The sequence below is a fragment of the Symphalangus syndactylus genome, chromosome 10 (genome assembly GCF_028878055.3).
Source record: "Symphalangus syndactylus isolate Jambi chromosome 10, NHGRI_mSymSyn1-v2.1_pri, whole genome shotgun sequence".
NCBI lineage: Eukaryota > Metazoa > Chordata > Mammalia > Primates > Hylobatidae > Symphalangus > Symphalangus syndactylus.
In genome coordinates this window covers 26,913,317-26,926,613 of record NC_072432.2, presented here as the reverse complement: position 1 = coordinate 26,926,613, position 13,297 = coordinate 26,913,317, and the positions used below count along the sequence as shown (strand labels likewise).

Here is a 13,297-nt window from a genome sequence, read left to right as displayed (position 1 = left end):
AATGATACCACTTCTGGTCAAGATGGAGTGACTAAAGGGGACCAGATTTAGCCTCCTTGCGTGAAATAATAAAAACCTAATAAAATGAATGAAACAACAGCACTGAAGATATTGGACAAGTAACAAAACACAGTGATCCCTGGAAGACAAAAAACAAATGGGCCGCACGTGTGCCCGGCTTACTGCCTTGAGAGAGTTTCCAGGTCGTGGAACAGGGAGGAGGAACCCAGGCAGAGCCTGTGGTCTCCCCAAGTTGAGGAAATGGAGCTGGAAGTCCAAGGAGGCCAAGGTGCCTAGAGCTCACAAGGGAGACCAGCACTGAGTAGAGAGCTGGAGAGAGAGAGAGAAATGAAGAGATCTACAAAGGCTCACCCTAGAACTTTTCCTTGAATGACAAATCAGCACTTGCAATGTAAAGGAGCTATCCAATGGCAAGGTGAGAAATCACCAAAAGAATTACAGGTAATAGCATCCAGAACTGACATAAGGATGTGAATAGTACCCATACCCAAAAGTCCAAAAGGAAATGATGTGATATAATTTATATCACATTGGACATATGACATCGGAGTACTAAGAAAGAAAAGGCTTCAGAAGGAGGAAAAAATTAACCCTAAACACAGCCCTGGTCCAATCAAAGAAAACATGAAAGACCCAACAGAAAGGAACTGTTTTCAAGCAACTTAATAATACCACAGAACAAAGTCCACAAATATTTGTAAAAGGCAAACAAAACTAGAGAAACTAGAAAACAAGGTAAAATTCACACTAGCTAAAAAGTCAATCAAAATTTATAAGACTTACATAGAAGCAGGAAATTACACCCCATAATGAAACAAAAAATAAACCAATTTTGAAATGAAACAGAAAATAGAATTAGTAGACAAGTCCTTTAAAACAATTATGATGATATTTCATATGATCAGAAGGCTAAAAGAAATATATTAAGTAAAAATATGAAATATTTTTAAAATTTGAACTTCTAAATTGAAAATTACAAAGTCTAAGATGAAAAATACACTTTGAGATTTACAACCCATGAAACCAAAATTACTAACCTAAATGAAACACAGAAAAAAAAAAAAACCACTAAAAAATGTAATACCTGATAACTGAAATAATTTCAACAGGCCAAACATACTTGTAACTGGAGCCACAAAACAGGAGATAACAGAAAAAAAAAATCTTTAGGAATCATGGTCAACAACTTTCACATATTTGATGGAAATTATAAGCATGTATAACAAGGCACTCTTTTAATGAAATATCAGTCACTAGAAACATGAAGAAAAGTGGCTGAGCACAGTGGCTCACGCCTGTAATCCCAGCACTTTGGGAGGCCGAGGTGGGAAAATCACTTCAGGCCAGGAGTTCGAGACCAGTGTGGGCAACATTGCAGGACCCCGTCTCTAAAACACAACACACACACACACACACAAATTGGCCTGGCGCGGTGGCTCACACCTGTAATCCCAGCACTTTGGGAGGCCGAGGTGGGAAAGTCACCTGAGGTCAGGAGTTCGAGACCAGCCTGACCAACATGGACAAACCCCATCTCTACTGAAAATACAAAATTAGCCGGGCATGGTGACGCATGCCTGTAATCCTAGCTACTCAGGAGACTGAAGCAGGAGAATTGCTTGAACCTAGGAGGCGGAGATTGCGATGAACTGAGATCATGCCATTGCACTCCAGCCTGGGCAACAAGAGCGACACTCTTTCTCAAAAAATAAAAACAAAAAACACAGAAAAATTAGACACAGGTAGTGGCACACACCTGTGGTCCTTCCAGCTACTCGGGAAGGCTAAGGCAGGAGGAGGTCAAGGCCATAGTGAGCCATGATTGTGCCACTACACTCCAGCCCAGGCGACAGAGCAACACAGGGAGACCCGGTCTCTACAAAAAGATTTTTAAAAATTAACTGGGTGGGCCAGGCGTGGTGGCTCACACCTGTAATCCCAGCACCTTGAGAGCCTGAGGCAGGCAGATCACCTGAGGTCAGGAATTCGAGTCCAGCCTGGCCAACATGGTGAAACCCTGTCTCTGCTAAAAATACAAAAATTAGCCGGGCGTGGTGACGCACAACAGTAATCCTAGCTACTCTGGAGGCTGAGGCAGGAGAATCGCTTGAACCCAGGAGGTGGAGTTTGCAGTGAGCCGAGATCACGCCACTGCACTACAGCCTGGACGAGAGCGAGACTCCATCTCAAAAAAAAAAAAAAAAAATTGGCTGGGTGTGGTAGCATATGCCTGTAGACCCAGCTATTGGGGAGGCTGAGGTGGGAGGATCACTTGAGCCCAGGAGGTGGAGGCTCAATGAGCTATGATTGTCCATGCCACTGCACTCCAGCCTAGGTGACAAAGCAACATCATGTTCAAAAAAAAGGAATGATGGCCGGGCGCGGTGGCTCAAGCCTGTAATCCCAGCACTTTGGGAGGCCGAGGCCGGCGGATCACAAGGTCAGGAGATCGAGACCATCCTGGCTAACACGGTGAAACCCCGTCTCTAATAAAAATACAAAAAATTAGCCGGGCGTGGCGGCAGGAGCCTGCAGTCCCAGCTACTAGGGAGGCTGAGGCAGGAGAATGGCGGGAATCCGGGAGGCGGAGCTTGCAGTGAGCGGAGATCACGCCACTGCACTCCAGCCTGGGCGACAGAGGAAGACTCAGTCTCAAAAAAAAAAAAAAGGAATGATAATAATAGTAGGACTAGCAGACAGAAAATCAGTAAGGATACAGAAGCTTGAATAACACCATTAACCAAACTGACCTAACTATAGAACACTCTACACAAACTACCAGAATACACATTCTGTTCAAGTGCATTTGGACCATTCATGAAGATATACCATATTCAGGCCAAAAAAAACAACTCTTGGTAAATTTAAAAGGTTTCCGGTGTTACCATGAATTTTTTCTTACCACTGTGATATTAATTTAGAAATCAGTGACAGAAAAAAAATCAAAGACAACCCCAATATTTGGAATCAAAACATACTTCTAAAATAACCAGTGGGGGCCGGGAGCAGTGACTCATGCCTGTAATTCCAGCACTTTGGGAGGTCGAGGCAGGTGTATCACAAGGTCAGGAGTTCAAGACCAGCCTGACCAAGACGGCGAAACCCCGTCTCTACTAAAAATACAAAATTAGCCAGGCATGGTAGCAAGCTCCTGTAACCGCAGCTATTCAGGAGGCTGAGGCAGAGAATTGCTTGAACCTGGGAGGCGGAGGTTGCAGTGAGCCAAGATCGTGCTGCTGCACTCCAGCCTGGAGACAGAGCGAGAATCTGTCTCAAAATATAAAATGAAATGAAATGAAATAAAATAAAATAACCAAGGGGTAAAAAAAAAAGACAAAAATATCAAGTATTTTTAAGACAGTTAAAGCAGTAATTGAAATCGAAATTTATACAATTACATGACTATATTAGAAAAGAAACAAATCAGTGATTTCACCTTGTTCCTTAAGAAACTAGAAGAGCAAAAGAAAGAAAGATCAGAGCAGAAGTCAATGAAATAGAAAACAGAAAAATAGGGCACATTCAATGAAATCAAAGGTTACACTTACACTTCTGGGAGGACGGAATGGACATACTTTTCCCTATTCCTCCCACTAAGTACAAATTTAAAATGTGAATCTTATAAATAAAACGAATTTTCTCTGAAAGGTGGAGAGAAGGCAAATTAGCTCAGGATCACAGGACACAAGACATGATATATCAGTAAATTCCCTGGGTATTCTTCTTTTTGCCTAATGTATCCTACTCCTGGAATGGAAGAAGTGAGTACATCAGGAACACCGATGGGCACCGACCAAATAAAAGAACCCCAAACAGGGCTAGGTGCGGTGGCTCACGCCTATAATCCCAGCACCTTGAGAGGCCGAGGCGGGTGGATCACCAGAGGTGAAGTGTTGGAGACCAGCCTGGCCAACGTGGCAAAACCCCGTCTCTACTAAAAATAAAAATTACCCGGGCGTGTTGGAAGGCGCCTATGATCCCAGCTACTCGGGAGGCTGAGGCACGAGAATTGCTTGAACTCGGGAGGCAGAGGTTGCAGTGAGCACAGATCACGCCACTGCACTCCAGCCTGGGTGACAGAGAGAGACTCTGTCTCAAAAAAAAAAAAAAGAAAAGCCTTCTCTCTCCAGACCAAATTACCAGTAAAGTGGCATGTTAACCAGAAAGAAAACTTGAAGAGTAACTGCTATAATCCAGCATAACACCACAGAAAAACTAGCCCCACCCGTACCAGCAAAGATCACATGGGGAACCTAGATATCCCACCCTCATGAGACTGTAATGAAAACAATCCAAGATTCCCACCAGGTAGTGTCAGAGCAAATTAAGCAGGGGATTGGAACTTTCATTCCAATTGGCTAGTTAATGAGCATCCACTCCCCACTGTGTCAGTGGAGAAAAGTAGGGAAGACTGGACTTCCACCATCATCTGCCAGTAATAAGGCATCCCTCCCTGTACCTACTGGAGTGGTAGCAGAGAAGACCTAGTAGAGAGTCAGAACTTCCACCTACACACAGTAACAAACAAGGCCACATCCACCACAGAGATTAGGTGGAGAGCCACAACTCCCAATTCTGCAAAGAATTAAAAGGGAGTTTGCCTCAAATGTCAACACAGACAAGTTAGATAACCTGAACTTCATCCTCTACCTGGCTTAACAAAGTGGCACCAACACTCTACCCTTGTTAGATAAGTATGAGAGAACACTAGTTAAAACAGTTGTTTAAGTAACATGCATAGTCTCATGACATTACAAAAATGCCCAGGTTTCAATCCAAAGTTATTTGCGATACCAAAAAGATACCAAGGCCAGGCACAGTGGCTCTCGCCTGGAATCCCATCACTTTGGGAGGCCGAGGTGGGTGGATCACCTCAAGTCGGGAGTTCGAGAACAGCCTGACCAACATGGACAAACTCCGTCTCTACCAAAAATACAAAATTAGCCAGGTGTGGTGGCACATGCCTGTAACCCCAGCTACTTGGGAGGCTGAGGCAGGAGAATCGCTTGAACCTGGAAGGTGGTGGTTGGGGTGAACCGAGATCATGCCATTGCACTTCAACCTGGGCAAGAAGAGTGAAACTTCGTATCAAAAAAGAAGAAAAAAAAAATTTCAGTGGAACAAATATCCAAACCGTATCAACGAACTAAAAAAACAGATATAAAACAAAGTAAAGAAAAATGGTTTGGCACAGCAAATTGGGGTAGAAAAAAAAGTAAGACAAGAAAGATGGAATTCCAAAAATGTTTAAGTAACCCAAAAGAAAGCAAGAAAAACAATCAAAAAACAAAAACTAAAATGAGGCATGGTGGCTCAAGCCTGTAATTCTAGCACGGTGGGAGGCCAAGGTAGGTGAATCACCTAAGTCTGGGAGTTCAAGACCAGCCTGGCCAACATGGTGAAACCCCACCTCTACTAAAAATATAAAAGTTAGCTGGGCTTACAGTAGATGCCTGTAATCCCATCTACTCGGGAGACTGAGGCACAAGACCTACTTGAACCCGGGAGGCAGAGGTTGCAGTGGGCCAAGATTGAGCCACTGCACTCCAGCCTGGGCAAGAGTAAGACTTTGCCTCAAAAAAAAAAGGGGGGGGGGGAGTCTGACAACATCTGTGACTATGTAAATGACCCAAATACCTAAATACAGCAAATAAAAGACAAAAACTGGCCAGGTGCAGGGGCTCACGACCGTAATCCCAGCACTTTGGGAGGCCGAGGAGAGCAATCACTTGAGGTTCGATGTTTGAGACCAGCCTGACCAACACAGTGAAAACCCGTCTCTACTAAAAATACAAAAAAAAATATAGCCAGGCGGGGTTGTGGGCGCCTGTAATAGCTACTCTGAAGGCTGAGTGAGGAGAATCATTTGAACCCACTAGGCGGAGGTTGCAGTGAGCCGAGATCACACCACCGCACTCTATCCAGAGTGACAGAACGATACTCCATCTCAAAAAAAAAAAAAAAAAAAAAAAGCCAAAGATTGACAGACTGAATTTTAAAAACATAACCTAAAGCCAAGCACGGTGGCTCATGCCTGTAATGCCAGCAGTTTGGGAGGCCATGGCAGGTGGGTCTCTTGGACCCAGGAGTTCGAGACCAGGCTGGGCAACATAACAAGACCTGGTCCCTAAAAATAATAAAAAAAAATTAGCCAGGTGTGATGGTGCACATGTGTGGTCTCAGTTACTTGGGAGGCTGAGATGGGGGAACTGTTTGAGCCCAGGAGGTCCACGCTGCAGTAAACCATGATTGTGCTACTGCAATGCAGCCTGGGTGACAGAGCAAGACCATGTCTCAAAAACAAAAAAAGGCCAGGCGCAGTGGCTCATACCTGTGATCCCAGCACTTTGGGAGGCCGAGGAAGGTAGATCACGAGGTCAAGAGTTTGAGACCAGCTTGGTCAACACAGTGAAACCCCATCTCTACTAAAAATATAAAAAATTAACCAGGCATGGTGGCGGGCGCCTGTAATCCCAGCTACTCGAGAGGCTGAGGCAGAAGAATCGCTTCAACCCGGAAGGCAGAGGTTGCAGTGAACCGAGATGACACCATTGCACTCCAGCCCAGGCTACGGTGCAAGATTCCTTCTCAAACAAAAACAAAAAAGAAAGAAAACATAACCTAACACTATTTTGTGTACAAGAAATTTACTTCAAATAAGCATGTTGAAAGCAAAAAAAAATTAAAAAGGTATATGATGCAAACATTAATTAAAGAAAAACAGGAGTGACTATATTAATATCAGAAATACTATACTTCTGAGCAAAGAAAAACTACTAGAGACTTCAATATTTCTCTGTAATAACTGTTAAAACTATACATATGTTCATAGCAAGAATATTTAATTCAATCCCATGAACTAACTGGATCGATGAACATTTACAGAATATTCCACCCACCAAGAGTGGAATACTTTTTTTTTTTTGAGATGGAGTTTCGCTCTTGTTGCCCAGGCTAGAGTGCAATGGTGCGATTGTGGCTCACTGCAACCTCCATCTCCTGGGTTCAAGCAATTCTCCTACCTCAGCCTCCAGAGTAGCTGGAATAACAGGCACGGGCCACCACGCCCAGCTAATTTTTGTATTTTTAGTAGAGATGGGGTTTTAACATGTTGGTCAGGCTGGTCTCGAACTCTTGACCTCAAGTGATCCACCCATCTTGACCTCCCAAAGTGCTGGGATTACAGCCATGAGCCAACACACCCAGCCTTTTTTTTTTTGACAGAGTCTCACTCTGTCACTCAGGCTGGAGTACAGTGGTGAGATCTCAGCTCACTGCAACCTCCGCTTCCCAGGTTCAAGCAATTCTCCTGCCTCAGCCTCCCAAGTAGTTGGGATTACAGGCATGTGCCACCATGCCTGGCTAATTTTTGTATTTTGTTTAGTAGAGATGGGGAGACTGTCTCAAAAAAAGAAAAAGAAAATAGCCAAAAGTGATGAACAGAGGATATATAAATGTACTAGTGCTTGTCTCAACAGCACATATACCAAAATTGAATCGATACAGAGAAGATTAGCATGCTCCCTGCAAAGTGATGACATGCAAATTCTTAAAGTGTTCCATATTAAAAAAAAAAAGATACCAAATAAGCACCTGAAAAGATGGTCAACATCATTAGCTACTAAGTAAATACGTATTAAAAACACAATGACGCATGTGTACTGGCCTGTAATCCCAGCACTTTAGGAGACCAGTCGGGAGCATGGCTTTAGCTCACAAGTTCAAAACCATCCTGAGCAACGTAGCAAGACCCCATCTCTTCAAAAATAAATTTTTAAAAACGTTGGCTGGGTGTAGTGATGTAGCATACACCCATAGTCCCAGCTACTCGGAGGGTTAAGGCGGCAATAAGCCATGATCATGACACTGCCCTTCAAAGCCTAGGTAACAGAGCAAGACCGTGTCTCAAAAAAAATAATAATAATAATAGGCCGGGCACAGTGGCTCACGCCTGTAATCCCAGCACTTTGGGAGGCCAAGGCGGGCGGATCACGAGGTCAGGAGATCGAGACCATCCTGGCTAAGACGGTAAAACCCCGTCTCTACTAAAAATACAAAAAATTAGCCAGGCGTGGTGGCAGGAGCCTGTAGTCCCAGCTACTCGGGAGGCTGAGGCAGGAGAATGGCGTGAACCCGGGAGGTGAAGCCTGCAGCGAGCCTAGATCGCGCCACCGCACTCCAGCCTGGGCGACAAAGCGAGACTCTGTCTCAAAAAAAAAATAATAATAATAATAATAATAATAATAGCCGAGCGTGGTGGCTCACGCTTGTAATCCCAGCACTTTGGGAGACCGAGGTGGGCGGATCACGAGGTCAGGAGATCGAGACCACGGTGAAACCCTGTCTCTACTAAAAATACAAAAAATTAGCCAGGCATAGTGGCGGGCGCCTATAGTCCTACCTACTCGGGAGGCTGAGGCAGGAGAATGGCGTGAACCCGGGAGGCGGAGCTTACAGTGAGCCGAGATTGCGCCACTGCACTCCAGCCTGGGCGACAGAGCGAGACTCTGTCTCAAAAATAAATAAATAAATAAATAAAAATAATAATAATACACAATGAGATATCACTACCCGCGCCTATCAAAATTACTAAATGAAGACTTATGTTCACACGAAAACCCGTGTAATGTTTATAACAGTTTTATTCTTAATAACCTACAAGTGGAAATAACTGAGATTATCTTTCAGCAAATAAGTAATTAAACAAAACGCAATTTAACTGTAACAAATACTAAGCAACAACATGGAGGAATCTCCAAGGAATTAAACCTAGTGTAAAAAACCCAATCCCAGAAAGTTACATGTTGTTTTGTTTCGTTTTTAGACAGAGTCTCACTCTGTCGCCCAGGGTGGAGTGCAGTGGCACAATCTCAGCTCACTGCAACCTCTGCCTCCTGGGTTCAAGCAATTCTCATGTCTCAGCCTCCCAAGCAGCTGAGATTACAGGTGCGCACCATCACACCTGGCTAATTTTTTTATTTTTAGTAGAGACAGGGTTTCACCATGTTGGCGAGGCTGGTTTCAAACTCCTGACCTCAAGTGACCCACCCACCTCAGCCTCCCAAAGTGCTGGGATTATAGGCCTGAGACACGCACCAGGCCTCCAGAAAATTACAAGTTCTATCATCCCATTTATATAACATCCTCGAGATAACAAAATTACCAAAATGAAGAATACATTAATGGTTATGACTAAGTCTGGCGGCAGGAGGAATGCAGGTGTGGCTATAAAAGCACAACAGGAAGGGAGAGGATTCTGGGAAGATGCTGCAATAGGAATCACCAGGAACCTGAGGTTGGGAGTTCAAGACTAGCCTGACCAACATGGAGAAACCCTGTCTCTACTAAAAATACAAAATTAGCCAGGCGTGGTGGTACATGCCTGTAATCCCAGCTACTCACGAGGCTGAGGCAGGAGAATTGCTTGAACCCAGGAGGCGGGAGGCTGCGGTGAGCCAAGATCGCACCATTGCACTCCAGCCTGGGCAACAAGAGTGAAAATCCATCTCAAAAAAAAACAAAAAACAAAAAACAAAAACAAAGTATATATAAGTCAGCAATGAAGAAAACGCAAGACTCGTACACAGAAAAATCACAAAACTTTACTGAAATAAACTGAAGATGGAAAGACATTTCATGTTCTTGGATTGTAATACCTTAATGTTGCTAAGATTTTACTACTCCAAAGCAATCTACACACCAGGTGTGGTGGCTCACACCTGTAATCCCAGCACTTTGGGGGGCCGAGACAGGCCAATCACCTGAGGCCAGGAGTTTGAGACCAGCCTGGCCAACATGGTGAAACCCTGTCTCTATTAAAAATACAAAATTAGCCAGGTGTGGTGGCGCATGCCTGTAATCCCAGCTACTTGGGAGACTGAGGCAAGAGAATCACTTGAACCCGGGAGGCGGACGTTGCAGTGAGCCGAGATTGCACCATTGCACTCCAGCCTGGGCAACAAGAGTGAGACGCTGTCTCAAAAAAAAAAAATAAAATAAAATAGGCCGGGCGCGGTGGCTCACGCTTGTAATCCCAGCACTTTGGGAGGCCGAGGCGGGCGGATCACGAGATCAGGAGATCGAGACCACGGTGAAACCCCGTCTCTACTAAAAATACAAAAAAAACTAGCCGGGCGTGGTGGCGGGCACCTGTAGTCCCAGCTACTCGGAGAGGCTGAGGCAGGAGAATAGCGTGAACCCGGGAGGCGGAGCTTGCAGTAAGCCGAGATTGCGCCACTGCACTCCAGCCTGGGCGACAGAGCAAGACTCCGTCTCAAAAAAAAGAAAAAATAAAAATAAAATAAAATAAATAGAATAATAAAATAATTTTAAAAAAAGCAATCTACACATCCAATAAAATCCCTATCAAAATCCCAAGAATGTTTTTGGCAGAAATAAAAAAAAAAAATACATTCTAAAACTCATGTAGAATCTCAAGGGACCTCAAATAGTCAAAACTATCTTGAAAAGGAAGAATAAATTTGAAAGACATCACACTTCCTGATTTCAGAACTTACTACAAAGCTACAGTAATCAAAACAGTGTTGCCAGGCATGGTGGCTCACGCCTGTAATCCCAGCACTTTGGAAGGCCGAGGCAGGCGGATCAACCGGGATTGGGAGTTTGAGACCAGTCTGACCAACATGTAGAAACCCCGTCTCTCTACTAAAAATACAAAAATTAGCTGGGCGTGGTGGCGCATGCCTATAATCCCAGCTACTCAGGAGGCTGAGGCAGGAGAATCGCTTGAACCCAGGAGGCAGAGGTTGCAGTGAGCCAAGATTGGGCCACTACACTCCAGTCTGGGCAACAAGAGCGAAACTCCACCTCAAAAAAAAAAAACTGTTGTATTGGCATAAAAACAGAGCACTGAAAGAGAATAGAGAGTTCAGAAATAAACTCTCGCTTACATGGTGAAATAATTTTCAACAAAAGTGCCAGCATCATTCAGTGGGAAAGAGAGTCTTTTCAACAAATAATGCTGGGAAAACTGGATTATCCACATGCAAAAGAATGTGGGTGGACACTTATCTTACACTGCACACAAAAATTGGCTCAAAATGGATCAAACACCTAAACATACGAGCTACAACTGGACCGGGCGCAGTGGTTCACGCCTGTAATCCCAGCACTTTGGGAGGCCGAGGTGGGCAGATCATGAGGTCAGGAGATTGAGACCATCCTAGCTAACATGGTAAAACTCTGTCTCTACTAAAAATACAAAAATTAGCCGGGTGTGGTGCCACGTGCCTGTAGTCCCAGCTACGCGGGAGGGTGAGGCAGAAGAATCGCTTGAACCCAGGAGGCAGAAGTTGCAGTGAGCCGAGATCGCACCACTGCACTCCAGCCTGGGCAACAGAGCAGGGCTCCGTCTCAAATAAATAAATTAATTAATTTAAAAAAGAGCAACAACTATAGAAACATTTAGAAGAAAACACAGGGGAAAATCTTCACTGCACTAAATTTGACAATCATTTCTTGGATACGATACCAAAAGCACAGGAAACAAAAACTAAAAAAAGATAAACTGGACTTCATCACAATTAAAATCTCTGTGCATAAAAGGACATGACTATCAACAGAGTGAAAAGACAACACACAGAATGGGATAAAACATTCACAAATCATGTATCTAAGAACGGTCTGGAATCTAAAATTAGATACTGGGTCTAGGATCTAGAAGTAGATAAAGAATACTGATATTTCAACAACAAAAAGTCACACAAAAAGGGCAAAGGACCTGAATAGAAAATTCTCCAAAGAATACACACAAATGGCCAAGAAGCAGATGAAAAGATGCTTGTATCACTAATCATTGGGAAAATGCAAATCAAAACGACAAGATACCACTTTACATCACTAGCATGGCTATCATCAAAAACCAGAAAATAGACCAGGTGTCACGGCTCACACTTGTAATCCTGATACTTTGGGGAGGCTGAGGCAGGAGAATTGCTTGAGTCCAGAAGTTCAAAACCAGCCTGGACAACATAGTGAAGCTACCTCTCTACAAATATCAATAAAATTAGGTGGTGGTGGTGGTGGTACGTGCCTGTGGTCCCAGCTACACAGGAGGGTAGGTGGGACAACTGCCTGATCCCAGGAGGTTGACGCTCCAGTGAGCCATGTTCAAGCCACTGCACTTCAATGCTCAGTGACAGAACAAGACCCTGTCTCAAAAACAGTAACAACAGAAAATAACAAGAGTTGAAGAAAACTGAAAGACTTGAGTGGAAAAAAACTGAATGAACCCTCATGCATTGTTGGTAGGAATACAAAATGCTGAAGTCTCTGTGAAAAATATTTTGGCAGTTCCTCAAAAGGCCAAACAGGCCAGGCACAGTGGCTCAAATCTTAGTACTTTGGGAGGCCTAGGCGGGCAGATGACCAGAGGTCGAGAGTTCGGGACCAGCCTGACCAACATGGAGAAACCCTGTCTCTGGAGAAACCCTGTCTCTACTAAAAATACAAAATTAGCCGAGTGTGGTGGCACACGCCTGTAATCCCAGCTACTTGAGGGGCTGAGGCAGGAGAATCACTTGAACCCGGAAGGCGGAGGATGCAGTGAGCCGAGATCATGCCATTGCACTCCAGCGTGGGCAACAAGAGTGAAACTCCGTCTCAGGAAAAAAAAGCCAAACGGAATTACCATGTGATCCAGCAATTTCATTCCTAATGTATATCCCCCCACCAAAAAAAAAAGAGATTCAAACAGATGCTAGAATACCAATGTTCAGCTCAGCATTACTCACAATAGCAAAAAGGTAGAAACAACCCAAGTTTCCATCAACAGATGAATACATAAACAAAATACGGTATATACATAACAATGGATTATGTAGTATTCAGCTATAAACAAGATTCAAATTCTGGTACACGCTACAACATAGATGAACCTTGAAAACACTCAAAGTGAAATAAGCTACATACAAAAGAACCAATATAAGATTCCACTTACATAAGCAGCTAAACTAGGCAACTTGAAAGAAAACAGAAGTTACCAGGGGCTATAGAGAGGGTGAAATGAGAGTTATGCTTACAGGGTACAGAATTTCTCTTTGGGATTAGTTCTGGAAATATATACTGCTGATGGTTCTAAAACACTGTGAATGTACTTAATGCCACTGAATTGTATACATAAAAATCGTTAAAATGGTATATTTTGTATTATGTGTATTTTACCACAATGAATATGGAAAATCTGAATAATCAGATTACCATGTTCATGGATTGAAAAATTCAAAACTGCCGGGCGCGGTGGCTCACGCTTGTAACC

The 13,297-nt window shown here is 43.8% G+C and overlaps 1 protein-coding gene and 1 non-coding gene across 11 annotated transcripts in view; one reads left to right on the top strand and one right to left on the bottom strand.

The window, feature by feature from the left end:
* MLLT10 (MLLT10 histone lysine methyltransferase DOT1L cofactor) overlaps window positions 1–13,297 on the bottom strand; it is a 217,638-nt gene that overhangs the window by 179,680 nt on the left and 24,661 nt on the right. The gene's annotated exons all lie outside the window — the stretch shown is intronic.
* Window positions 7,484–7,590, top strand: LOC129492363 (U6 spliceosomal RNA). The gene has a single exon (XR_008660825.1). It is a non-coding gene; the product is annotated as a U6 spliceosomal RNA (small nuclear RNA).